We start from the raw sequence: 13466 nt of genomic DNA on the forward strand, positions 1-13466 counted from the left end.
CCTGAGGCTTCCAGGTGTGGAATACCACATCCCACACGGCTGCAAAAACTGCAACTGCTCCCTGGAGTCTCACCCACTCCAGGATCTGGCACACGCACGCTGCATCCCATCCCCGGCCTCTGCGGGAAACTCTGGGCTGCGTACCCCAAGGTGCGGTCTGCAGGACATGCGGGCCTGTGGTTCCTGAAACGTTTGCTCAACACGCCTTCCAGCCCCGCCTTCAGCAAGTCACGTTCAGCAGTGCATGCAGTCAGCACCCTGCACACACACTGGGAGAAGCGAAGTAACAACCAGACAGCAGACAGGGGAGGCTTGGAGCGGTTAGGATTTGTGGGCTGGCTGGAACGGCCCCCTGCCGCTCGGCACTGCTCCCTGTCCCCCTCTGACCGCCCCTCTCACAAAACCTGACTCTCAGGATTCACTTTGCAAAAACCTTCCCTTCCGTGGGATGCGTTTTCCAACCCTGTTATTGGGGTCACCCTGAGCAGGTTCTATCATCTCCGATCCCCAGGAGCTTCCATGGGGCACGCTCACCCAGCTGCTGGTCCAGCTCCCGGCTCAGATGCCAGAAGGCCACACTGGGCCCCAGCCAGGCCCACAGCTGCTCCTGGATGAGTCCACCCCCTCTGTGGTGCAGAGAGCGTGGCTTCCCCCTCCAGCATGTACACAGCCTTCGGCTGCATGCTGGAAAGGGTTCTCCGGGCTGCTGTGCCCACTGCACCCACGGGCACCCTGGCCTGTGTCTCCACCCACCACCTCACCTCCCCACCTCCCCTATTCCTTACATCTTGTGAGAACAGGGTCTTCTTGAAGCTCCCTCCGACTCAGCAGCTGGTTGAAATGATTTAGAAAACTAAACGGAGTAGCAACCCGATGTCCGTCCTCACCACTCCTGATCCCCCACACCTGCTCCTGACGGGCTGCAGCAAGGCCCATGACTTCACCTATGAGCCCCTGATGGGTAAGAACAGGGGCCTGACCCAGCCTTACCAGCCTTTCCGAGAGTGGGGCCCAGGTGTCTCTGGAACAGGGCTCTGTATAAATCCTCTTGGAAGCAAGCGCACCTGTGTGCGTCCGTCAGGCCATGCTACCGGTCCTTGTCAGGAGCTGCAGGGTTGGGCCGGCAGAGAGCGAGGGGCCATGGCTGTGCAGGTCACCTGGTCTGAGTGGCCTGTGCTGGAACCTTCCACCAAACTGCCGGGTTGCAACCTGCCAATGAAGAGGATGGACGTCCCGCTGCTGTGTGAAATTCGCCCCATGCCCAGGTGAGGAAGCAGGAAAAGAAAGCCCTGGGGTGGGGGGGCGGCCTGACTGGCCACCTCCTGTGGGCTCAGGGTGCCCACTTACTTAGGCCTTGCTTGTCCTTACTGGTTTGGTTTTGCTGCGAGCTCTTTCCCGTATTTCAGATTCCTGCACAAATTCTGTGTGGTCTGACTGTGAGGGTGGCTGGGCTCCAGCAGGGGCGGACACCACTGGGCTCAGGTAGCAGTCAGCCCCTCGCGGGGCCCTGCGGCTTTCTGCCGAGGAGCTCCTTGCCTGGGTGCCTGCTGGCCTCAGGAGAGGAAGCCCCCTCCCACCCTCTCTCCCTCCCTCCCTCCCTCCGCCCGTCCCTTTGTCTGATCAGCTTCAGAATTCTGCTGCTAGCACAGCGGATGTCCCAGCCGGCTTTTCATCACTGTAACTACCGGGCTTTTGATTAGCTCTGGGAATGGTGACATTGAAGGTCTTCACCGCGGATACTGTGGAGGATGCTTCAGACTCGGTGCCCCCACCCCCACACGGACGGGGTGCAAGAACATGCGCGGTCGCGATGCAGCCTGCGCACTTAGGGACAGGACCCTTCAGCGGTCCGGTGCGAGGCCACTGCTCTGGGATTTCTGGCGGCCCAGTGCTGATGGGGGTTCTGTAATCCATCTGCCTGGAATGAGACCCTCGCTTCCGGCAGCCTACACAACAGGGTCTGTGCGAGTTTCCTGCAGCTTGTTTCCACAAGCTGGGGCTTTGTCTGCCCTCGCAGTTCTGGGGCCCGAAGTCTGCGGCCCCGGCTTGGGGGGGGCGGCGGGGCCTCCGCGGGCGGGCGGGGGGGGCGGGCGGGGCGGGGCCTCTGCGGCCCCGGCTTGGCGGGGGCGGCGGGGTCTCCGCGGGCCCGGCGGTGGGGAGGGGCTTCTGCGGGCCGGGCGGTGGGGCGGAGCCTCTGCGGGCCGGGCGGGGGCGGGGCCTCTGCGGCCCTGGCTTGCGGGGGCGGCGTCTCCAGCTTCTGGTGGTTGCTGGCTTGCCTTGACTCGTAGATGTCTTACTCTGGCCTCTGGCTCTGTCATTCCATGGCCTTCTGCCCTGCATTTTCTCTGTCTTCTCCCCTTTTCCTCTTCTTACTAAGCAAAGCTGCCATTAGATTAGGGCCCACCCTATTCCAGTGGGACCTCAACTTGGTCATGTCTGCGAGGAACCTAATCCCAATGAGGACATGTTCAGAGGGCTTAGGATGTGAACGTTATCGTTTGGGGAACACAACTCAACCCCAAACAGGACCCGTGAAGTCCTTGGCATGCGATTGCAAAGGCATGGTGAATTCCGTCTGAGACTGCTTTGTGTGGACGCTGTGGTCTCTGACTCTACACTGCACCTTCTCCCTGCGATCTTCCGGGAAGCTCTTCTGGTTGGTAATCAAGTTGACAGTCACTCCTGAAGGCAGTTAACTTCCCGTCACATCCCTTCACAGCCTCACGGAAGACCCTCTGTGACTTGAGGTCGTGAGCTGCCGAATCCAGGTCTGACTTGCCTTCCCTCATTTGGGAGGTGGGCGGTGGGCCAACGCATCTCGTTCCAGGTGTCCCATGCTGCCACAATCTGAGGGATGACCATATTTTTAATATTTTACTAGTAGTGTGCCTGTGGGAAAAACGCAGGGGAAGAGAAGATTTCCTAGGCCATGAGCCATAGAAATTCTAGGGCCAGCAGTGACCTCGGGAAGTGTCGAGTTGAACTGGATGGAACCGCATCCAAGTCCTTCCGCATCAGGGACGAGTACGCTATTCTTCTTCTCCCACTGGGGACCCCGTATTTTGAAGTATTGTGACTATCCAACTGAATTCATTAAACCTTTTAAAGTTTCCAGGGGTGCCTAGGTGGCTCAGTCCATTAAGTATCTGACTTTGGCTTAGGTCATGGTCTCAGGGTCCTGGCGTCAAGCCCTATATGTGGGGTGGGGGGCGGGGGGGCGTGTCCATGCTCATCGGGGAGTCTGCTTGTCCCTCCCCCTCTGCTCATGCTCTCTCTATCTCAAAATCTTAAAAAAAATGAAATTAAAAATAAAGGTTCTATATTTTAAAAGTATAATGCTAACCTGGCCTTTAAACTAGTTTGGGGGCACCCATCTGGCTCAGTTGGTAGAGCATGCGACTCTTGGTCTCAGGTTGTGAGTTTGAGCCCCATGTTGGGTGTAGAGTTTACTTAAACATCTTATAAAAATATAAAAAATATTTTTAAAACCCTATTTTTAATTGTAGCAGAAAACACAGAATAGAGAATTTAGCCTCTTAAGTTTTAACCGTGCAGTTCCATAGTAACTATATTCTGTTTTCTGCAGCAGATCTCTAGAACTTCTTCATGTTGCAACACTGAGACTCTGGGCCCATTGAACAACTCCCAACCCCTCTTCCCAGCCCCTGGCATTTCATGTCCATGAATTTGACTCCTCTAGACACTTCATATAAGTGGAATCATATGGTGTTTGTCCTTTTGTGACTCCCTTAATTCACTCATAACATCCTCAAGGGTCATTCATGTTGTAAGAGGACAGGATTTCTTTCTTTCTTTCTTTTTTTTAAAGACTGAATGATATTTCATTGTATGTATATACCACATTTTCTTTATCTATTCTTCTATCCAGGGACATGTGGGCTGTTCCCACCTCTTGCCTATTGTGAATAATGTTGCAGTGAACATGGGCGTTCAAATATCTCTATGAGATCCTGCTGGCTTTTTTTTTTTTTTTTTAAGAGAGCATGAGCTGAGCTGAAATCCAGACTTGAATGCTTAACCAACTGAGCCACCCAAGTGCCCAAGATTTTTATTTTTTTAAAAATCTCTACACCCAATGTGGGGTTCAAATTCACAACCCCGAGAACAAGAGTTGCTTGCTCCACCAAGTGAGCCACCCAGGTGCTCCTGAGATGCTGCCTTCAGTTCTTTTGGAAATGTGTTCAGAAGCAAGATCGCTGGGTCAGGTGGTAGGTCTATTTTTAGTTTTCTGAGGAACATCCATGCTGTTTTCTAGAGTGGCTGCACCAGTTTGCATTCCTACCAGCACAGGACAAGGCTTTCAATCTCTCCACACACTCACCGATGCTTGTTGTTTCCTCTTTTCTGATAGTGGCCATCCTAATGGGTATGAGGTGGTATTTCATTGTGCTTCCAATGTGCATTTCTCCAACAATTAGAGATGTTGAGCATCTTTTCATCATATATCCGTTGGCCATCAGTGTGTCTCCTTGGAGAAATGTCCGTTCAGGCCTACCTATTAGGTAGGTCGCTTGTTTTCATTGTTGAGTTGTAGGAGTTCTTCGTATATTCTGAATATCAACCCCTTATCAGAAATAGGATTTGCAATTATTTTCTCCTATAGGTCTTCTTTTCACTCTATGGATTCCTTCGTGCAGAAGACGTTAAGTGTGTAGTCCCATTTCTGTATTTTTGTTTTTGCTGCTTGTGCTTATGTGCCCTTATAATAACCTGAGATGAAGAGCAGGTGTTACGGCCCCAAGTCCATCAGATTCATCCGAAAGCAAAGGCATGGACTTATCAGTGAGCAAAGAATGTCCCGGATCAAGCATAAACATAGACTTTTCCTGAGAACTTTTGTTTATGTTTATTTTTTTATTTTTATAAAATAAAATTTTATTTTTTATATTTATTTTTTCAAAGATTTTATTTATTTATTTGACAGAGAGAGACACAGAGAGAGAGGGAACACAAGCAGGGGGAGTGGGAGAGGGAGAAGCAGGCTTCCCACTGAGCAGGGAGCCCAATATGGGACTCAATCCCGGGACCCTGAGATCATGACCTGAGCTGAAGGCAGACGCTTAACGACTGAGCCACCCAGGCGCCCCTGTTAATGTTCATTTTAACTCAATGACAAACTTTCAAAAAGCCATAACATGGTACAAAGAATTCTTATATATCATCCATTCACAGTGCTCAAATGTTAGCATTTTATATTAGTTTTATCCTGGATCAGAGCAAAGCGAAGGAGAGAACACTCTTTCTGTGGGAATTAGTTTCCTATGGCTGCAATAACTAACTAAACTGGATGGCTTATAACTACAGAAATCTATCCTTTTCCAGTTCCGGAGACCAGAAGTCTGAGATCCAGGTAGGGCAGGGCCGTGCTCCCTCCAGAGGCTCCAGGTCGTTCCTGCCTCTTCCAGCTTCCGGGGCTGCAGGCGTCCCTAGGCTGGTGGCCGCATCCCTCCCATCTCCTCCGTCCTCACGTGGCTTCTCCTCTGTGTCTGTGTCTCTCTTCTTCTGTCTCTTGTAAGGACACCTGTCATTGGATTTCGGGCCATGCTCATCCAGGATGGTGTCAGCTCAAAATCCTTCATTTGTTGTATCTGCAAAGAACCCTTTCCCAAATAAGGTCACTTTCACATGCTCTAGGGGACACATCTTTTGGGGGCCACCATTCAGCCCACTATTTGTGTATAAAATAACCCTTTCCTCCTAGGAGATGAGTAGGGTCTTCTACGCACTGGTGCTGAGAGCAATATTGTGGGCGTGAGGGTACAGGGATTCTTGAAGCAGCTGAGATGAGAGGGACCCAAGGCCTGGCTCTGTCAGAAAGGGGGTTCATCCATCATGAGAACAGTTACAGCATCCTTCCCATGGGTGCCAAGTACAGAATGAGTCACCCTGGAAAGCTGGTTCTTGTGGAATTTTTTGATTAATAACCCCATGTAACCGAGCATTGCAGGTTTAGAGCCATGGATTTGCTGACACATAATAACAGCAGTGTCCCTTTAGGCTCCGCGAGACTGCAACAGGAATGCTGCAAACAGGGAAGGTTTGGGCAATTCAGAAAGTTGGTTGCCAAGGGAACGGAGCAGGTTTGTGAGGGTTGTCAAGGACACTTGTGCCCCTCAGCAGGGACGGCAGAGGTGGGTGGGACCTGAACTCCCAGGCGATCCTTTCAAAGGGGTCCCTGCTTTCAAGCCCCATTCACCTGAGTGATGCTCCACAAGGTTCTGCTTTCAGCATGGGCTCTGGCTTCGGAAAAGTCTTACGAAGCCTTATGTTTCTGTCACAGTCGTGGAGGTGTTGGCAAAGCTCCTTTGATTTTAGGGCAACAGTCTGTTACTGCCACGTGGCTGAGGCGTCCCCACACACCAGGGCTGAAAGATTCAGGCCACGTGTTCATCACGTGAGTCCAAGGCCAGTGGATCTCAGGGGCCCAGGCTCTGTCCATTTGGTTTCTCTTTCCTCCTTGTGGGTGGAGGGTCGCTGCCAGCAGGGAGTGGGGCTGCAGGAGCCAGACCCCTTGTCCTAAGACCCTCCTCCAACCCCCTACGTCCCCGTGGTAACCTCTTGAGCCATGGCACCCACACCGTCAGACGAGGGTAGACTGGGAAGGGCAGTGTAGTCATGGGCAGGAAGAAGAACCGGGAACGGGGCCTGGCGGGGAGGCTCTGCCATGGTGGGGTCGCCGGGGGGGCCACAGTGGGGTTGCCAGGATGTTCGTGCACAGTCTCCGGGTCCCTACACTAGGTGAATTACACATTCGTATGGACTCTGATGTTGCTGTGTTCTGGAAATCCTAGAGGAGGTGGCTTGCATGGCTTGCTATGCTGTGGAGGTGGCCACAGCAGAGTTGTGTGGTTCGGTCTAGAGATGCACACGCACAGAGAAAATCGGCAAGAATAACACCATGTTGGGGGAACGTGGAAGGTTGCTTTGAACATGAATGTGGTGGTGGTATGCCCCGAATCTCTTCTATTGCTTTTTTATTTTTTTTAAGATTTTATGTATTTGAAAGACAGTGAGAGAGGGAACACAAGCAGGGGGAGTGGGAGAGGGAGAAGCAGGCTCCCCGTGGAGCAGGGAGCCCGATGTGAGGCTTGACCCAAGGACCCCGAGACCACGACCCGAGCCGAAGGCAGACGCTTAATGACTGAGCCACCCAGGCGCCCCTATTGCTTGTTTAAGACATACCCATGTAGTGGAAGCTTCTGTGTGTCATTAAACACCCGAACTAATACAGTTGCTGTGGGGCTGGGCTTGGCAGATGCAGGTGTCGCGGGGAACGCACTGTCATGTCTGTGCACCCCTTGATGCACAGTCAGGGTGCTTGTAACACTTTGCTGCTTTGAGATATGCGCTCAGGGGAATGCAGCTGTAAGGAGAGCGGTTTCAGCGATTGGGAGTGAGGCTGCTGATGCGTCTGTCGCTTTGCTGATTCCTCCCTCTGCCTCCCCAGGAAGCTGTGAGTAGAACAGCCATGTTCACATCATTTGAACAATACGAACAAGCAAATCTGCCGTCATCATGGATGCGTGGAAGGGAAGGGCCCATGCTGTGTCTACCACGAACCAGGACACTTCACGTTCAACTGGCCGGTGAGTGTCGGTAACCTGGAGACAGACGTACCATGCTGTGTGAGTGACTTGTGATGCCCTTGGTGCCGCCCGGAAACTTTGGGGCCTCAGCCCTGTGTCCTTCAGGCAGCCTGAGGGCCGGGGGCTATGGGACAGGAGCCACGGACCCTTTAAAAACTGCACTTTGTGCAGAGTGTGCTTCCCGCGAGGCACTTGGTGGCTCCAGCGGATACAGTGCAGCGGGCCTCTGCTTTCACTCTGGGGAGCTTGGTGAGGCCAAAAGATGCCAACAGCACCCGGGGCCACTTTGGGGTCTGCCCCCCCAAAGGGAGATTCCTAGGCAGGGACCAGGCACCCCGAGACTGGTCAGAAGGGATAATGGCCACTCAGGGCAGAGCACACACTTGCACTCAGATCCAGGATGAGTCTGGATGTCTTGGTGGCTACAGAGCAGGAATCTGCTCCTGGGGCTTGGGCAGCGGGAAAGGGAGTTTCCAAAGAATGAACTTGGATGACAATCCAGAGCACAGGGTTGGAAGGGCAGCCGGGCCTGAGACCCCTCCAAGGTGAGGGTGCCCTGGGGACTGGGCGGCACGGTCCAACAAGGCCAAGAAGTCAGTGCGGCTTGTACACGATGCTTTCCCCAGTTCTTCGCTCTGGAACGGGTCCGGAAGCCAGCACCCCATCCTGAGGGCCCTGCCTATCTGGGAGAACAAGATTTTCCCTGCTCGAGGGCTGAAACCCATTCCCCCTCACCTGCTGATGGTGGAGGGGTTTGAGAGTCAGTATGGAGACATGGTTGGGACTCTGGTTTGGCCACTTACCAGCCTGTGATGCAGGGTATCCACATCACCCCTTGGGGCCTCCGTTGCCACACCACGAACAAAGTGTGTATGCGAATGTCCCAGTCCAAGGATTGTTGTGACGGGCCGGTGTGACCATTGACACAGAGTGCTTGCTACACAGAAGGTGCTCACGGCATCGGGCACCTGCTACATGCAAACCAGGAGGGAAGGGAGCCAGAGGTCTGCTCTCCTCTACGATCTGTCCCTGGGGTCCCGGTAACTTATGCACAAGGTCAATAGGCAGCAGGTTCTGTTGGGTTTGAGACCTGATTTTTTTCATGGCATGTTCCCGTGGCCCTAACGAATACCCCAGATTGGCTGGTTTAGACAAAAGGCATTCATTTCTCAGGGTTCTGGAGGATGGATGTGCAAAATCCAAGTGTGGGCAAGGGCTGGTTCCTCCTGAGGCGTCTCTCCTGGGTGTGTAGACCCTGGGTTCTCCCTGTGTCCTCACATGGTCATCCCTCTGTGCGTCTCTGCATCTTCATCCCCTCTTCTTATAGGACCCCGGTGGTATCAGATAAGGGCCCACCCTAATTTCATTTCACCTTTACCACCTCTTTTAAGACCCCATCTCCAACTACAGTCCCGATCTGAGGTCCTGGGGCTGAGGATTTCAACATATGGATTTGGGGGAGCACGGTGTACCCCATAACATTCTGCTTAGGAGCTAACATGTGCCTTGGTCCTTCCTTCTCCCCAAGTCCCACGGGGGTGAGGCAATGGCCAAGGGAAACACCACACATGCACTGTTTCTATCGCCGCTGGGTACCAGTCTCTGAGCTCTTTGATGAGGCAGCAAAGGAGCCAGCTCCCTCCTGGGGTATCAGGCTGCGTCAGCTGACCCCTGGGGTGTCCATGTGCCCAGCACAACACAAGTGCTCATTGTCAGGAAAGGCAGGAGCGGACAGGCTCAGCGAGGGTATCTGGGGCTCTCAGCAACAGGCGCCTCTCCCAAAAGACACTTCAGCAAGTACAGGGCACCTTTGGGTGGAGTCACAAGTGGTCTCTTTTGTGCCTGGAAAGATTCCCCCTGGGGCTGGATGTGAGATGCGCCATGTGGCCGGGAGCCTCATCTGGGCTCTATGCAGGAATCAGGCCCGAGACTGGGGCTTGGGGCCGGGCTGTGCCATATGTGGGAATTAGCGTGGGGACTGGTGATAGCCTTTGGCCGTGTACACGCCACAGACGTTACTGGGCACAAGGAAAGTGGGGAGACCGGGACGGTCCCGAGTATTAGGGCTCAGCAACTCGGGTATGGACAGCAGCAGAGATCAGTCCTTGGAGCCCAGGTTTGCTCTTAAGGCCAGATCATGATTCCGTGGTTGGATAGATGCATCTGTCTGGGGGAGAGGAGCAAGGTCATATTGGAGTCGCCGGGTGATGAACAAGTTCTGGTCGGGGTAGGACGGTTATATGCAGACCCTGTGCAGGTGATTGTCGCCCTGAAGCAAACAGCTCAGACCCACAGATAGGAACCGTCACTGAAGCTTTGTCATCGATCTAGAAACCTCAGGTCCCTGAGGACAGCCCCCCTGTTGTCTGGTCAGAGTGGGCGGGCACTCTGTCTTCAATGTGCGGGTCTGAAACAGAGCTGTATTTGCCATCATGGAGGACGTAGTTGCAGCAGGAGCTCTGCCCGTGGATGGTGCAATCCCCACATGCAGCGGGAGCTCTGCCTGCAGACTCGGCAATCCCCACACAGGCTGAATGTGCTGTGAACTCCATGGTTACGGCTTTGGACCTGGTAATTGCTTGCTTCCCAGAAGGAAGGGCCTCTGCTCCTGCAGCTAACCGGCAGGGCTCAGGGGCCGTAGGCTTTAGCTGCCCAGCAGAGCCCAGCCTCTGGTCCACCCTCCGCCAGGCCAGCACTTTGCGCACAGCCTGCTTCCAAGTCCCGTACCGTAACCAGCACGTGTGCACCGCTTTCCCGGGTGGAGCGAGACCTCTGGCAAGGGTTGGGGAGAACTCTAGCCTGCAGGGACAGGATTTCTGGGACTCAGGGTCCCACTCTTCCTCCCTCTGCTAGGACGCCTGCGGGACAGACGAATCAGGGCTATTTTGGGGGTACTACGTGGAGGCCCTTAAGGTAAACACACAGGAAAATTCGCCTTTCCAGAGAAATGGCACAGTATTTCCTGAGTCTCAGGGATGTGGGGGGACCCGCTGTGAATGCGCAACGCTAACAGGGGATGGCGGCAGCGGGTGTTAGCCCACACGTAGGTGGGCTTTCCAACACAGGCCCCGAGTCCACAGGAGCGCGCCGCCCTTGCAGGTGTCTGGGAGCCGGGAGCACCGAGCGTGCGGGAGCGCGCTTCAGCGCGCCTCCCCTGCAGGTGTCCGGGGTCAGGAGCAACGAGTGTGCAGGTGTTCGGGAGGGGGGAGCACCGAGGGAAGAGCACCGAGCAGGGTTTTCCCGGAGCAGCTGCAGCGCGGCCCCGAGCCCCCGTCACGTCTCCTCCTCCATCACTTCTCTCCCTGCGCCTCTTTCCTGGGTGGCCTCTCCCCGCATGCACACGCGCTCCCGTCGCTCGCTCGGATTCAGCGGTCTCCCATCACCAGCTTCCGCACCCGTCGTCCGTCTCCGCCCCCTCCCGTCCGTCTGTCCGTTAGTCTCAGTCACTGCCAGTCGTCCCCCTTCAAATAACTCGATCTCCTCCTCTGGCCCCGCGGCGCCCTCCGTCAGTCCTTCATTCAAGCCCGCTGCTGTCCGCCCCTGCGCGGCACCCTCCGTCCGGGCTCGGCCCCTCGGCACCGTCTGTCAGCCCTTCGTCCGGGCTCGGCGCTGCCCGGCAGCCCCCTCCCTGCTGTCCGTCACTGCTCGGCGCCCTCCGTCCGCGCTCGGCCCCTCGGCCTCCTCCGTCAGCAGGTCGTGTAAGCTCGGCCCCTCGGCCCTTCGTTCGGGCTCGGCGCCATCGTCCGCCCCTCAGGGCTGTTCGTCAGTGCTCGGCACTCTCCGTCCGGGCTCGGCCCCTCGGCGCGCGGTCACGGCAGTTCCTCAGGACTTGGCACCGTCCATCGTCATACGTCAGCAGTTCGTGTAGGCTCGGCCCCTCGGCCCTTCGGCCAGGTTCTGCGCTGTTCGTCAGCCCCTCAGGGCCCTCCGTCACCGCTCGGCTCCCTCCGTCAGCACTTCGTGTGGGCTTGGCCCTTCGTGTCATGTACCCTTCGTCTCCGTGACTGCACCGTGCCGCCGGCGCTCCTCTCTCCGCGGGTGGGGGCCTGGTTCGCACAGTGCCCTGCGCATGCGTCCTGAGTGGCCAGCCAGCCACCCGCCCCCCCCCCCCCCGCGGGCGCCATCGGTGGGGCGCGCCCCTCGGGGGGAGGTGGGTCCTGGCTCCTGCCCTCTGGTCCCTGCCCGCAGCCCCGCCCCCGAAGCACGGCCTGGCCAGGTTTACCCGGTCCCAGGGAGCCCCGTGTTCCCTGTCGCTCCGACAAAGGGCGCATTGCAGAGGTCTTCCCCACTCCAGCAGTACATGCCATTGTGTCCCTGCACCTCATGTAGAGGGCTCCGGGGCTTTCTGCTCCTGCACCTGCGGCCCCGCGGGAGCTCGCGCAGCAGGGCGGGCGCGCGGCTCATCTGCTCGTGCACCTGCCGCCCCCCCCCCCCCCGGGAGCTCGCGCGACATCGTTTTCCTATGTGAAATTTAGGGTCAGAGGATTGCATTCCAAAAGTAAGTACGAATGTGTTTTTTGTTAAGGTTGCGTTCGTCTAATTTAAGAAGTGACGTTTACACGAAACGGAATCTAACCGTGAGGAACATGGTGTCCTCACAAGGGTACACGGACTTGTACCTTCAGACGGTGGTAAAACTGTCCTCTCGGTCCCTTCTGTGCATATTTACTGGGCGTCTACTCAGGGGCAGGCCCCACAGTGGCACACAAAACACCTGCACTCAGATCTCTGCCTCCCTTGTCATCGAGAAGCTATTCTCCTGGTGTCCCCCAGCTTGTTTTACCTTTCACACTCAGATCAACAGTTCACTAGGAATTTATTTTTATGCTTCATTTTACTACATACACACAGTTGATGAAACACGATTCTTCTTTTCATCTGTGTGCACCAGTGGGGATACTATACTACACCAAGCGCTCGTAGACATGTGGTTCTACATCTGTTCCAACAATAAAATCAGCTTTCTTTTTTTTTTTTTTTTTAAAGATTTTATGTATTTGACAGAGAGAGACACAGCGAGAGAGGAAACACAAGCGGGGGGAGTGGGGGAGGGAGAAGCGGGCTTCCTGCCAAGCAGGGAGCCCGATGCAGGGCTGGATCCCAGGACCCTGGGATCATGACCTGAGCTGAAGGCAGACGTTTAACGACTGAGCCACCCAGGCACTCAATCAGCTTTCTTTTTTCTCAGAGTTGGTCGGGAGTTGGTGAGAATGATGCCAAAGCTTGATCCTGAGAAGCGGGAATGAGAGGTGTCTACCTGGAGGAAGGCATGGAGAGGAACAGACTTGAGGATGAAAATCATGACTTTGGACATGGTTGAGTTGGAGGCATCTGGCAGACACCAAAGTGGAGATGATGGGTTGGCAGCTGCATATAAAACTATTCAATTATGTCTGACAGTCGTTACCTTTACAAAATCTAAATCTTAATGCTTTTTTCCTTTGAATTCTTTTGTGAAAATAACTGCTATCACTTTCATTTTATGTCATTGATAATAAATGGTAACTTTATCCATTTTAAGTGTATGATTTTGTGGCATTGACTATGTTTAGAGTGCTTTGCATCCCTCACCATTTTCCCAGAGCTTTCACAGTGCCCCAAACAAAACTGTCCCCATTAAGCAGTAAGTCCAAGTGTTCCTTCCCCAGCCCCTGGCCACCACTGCTGTCCTTTTGCTGTCTAGGAAGTAACTTTTTCCAGATACTTCAGGTCAATGCAATCATACAAAGTATCCAAACTTGCATCTGGCTTCATTCAGTGAGCATAGTGGTTTTCAGCTGTACACATGTTATATGGGATGTACTGGCCATCATCACCCCGTGTGGTTGAGTAATAGTGCACCGCGTCCATGGTCAATAG

At 54.6% G+C, this 13466-nt stretch overlaps 1 long non-coding RNA gene across 1 annotated transcript; it reads left to right on the top strand.

The window, feature by feature from the left end:
- The first annotated feature begins 1669 nt into the window (after positions 1 to 1669).
- On the top strand, positions 1670 to 13187 carry LOC112812801 (uncharacterized). The gene is made up of 3 exons (XR_012381082.1): positions 1670 to 1958; positions 7469 to 7646; positions 12796 to 13187. It is a non-coding gene; the product is annotated as an uncharacterized lncRNA (long non-coding RNA).
- Positions 13188 to 13466: the final 279 nt, after the last annotated feature.

This window comes from Callorhinus ursinus, unplaced genomic scaffold (assembly GCF_003265705.2).
Source record: "Callorhinus ursinus isolate GAN/ISIS: 27379988/994484 unplaced genomic scaffold, GSC_fseal_2.0 scaffold16, whole genome shotgun sequence".
Lineage (NCBI taxonomy): Eukaryota > Metazoa > Chordata > Mammalia > Carnivora > Otariidae > Callorhinus > Callorhinus ursinus.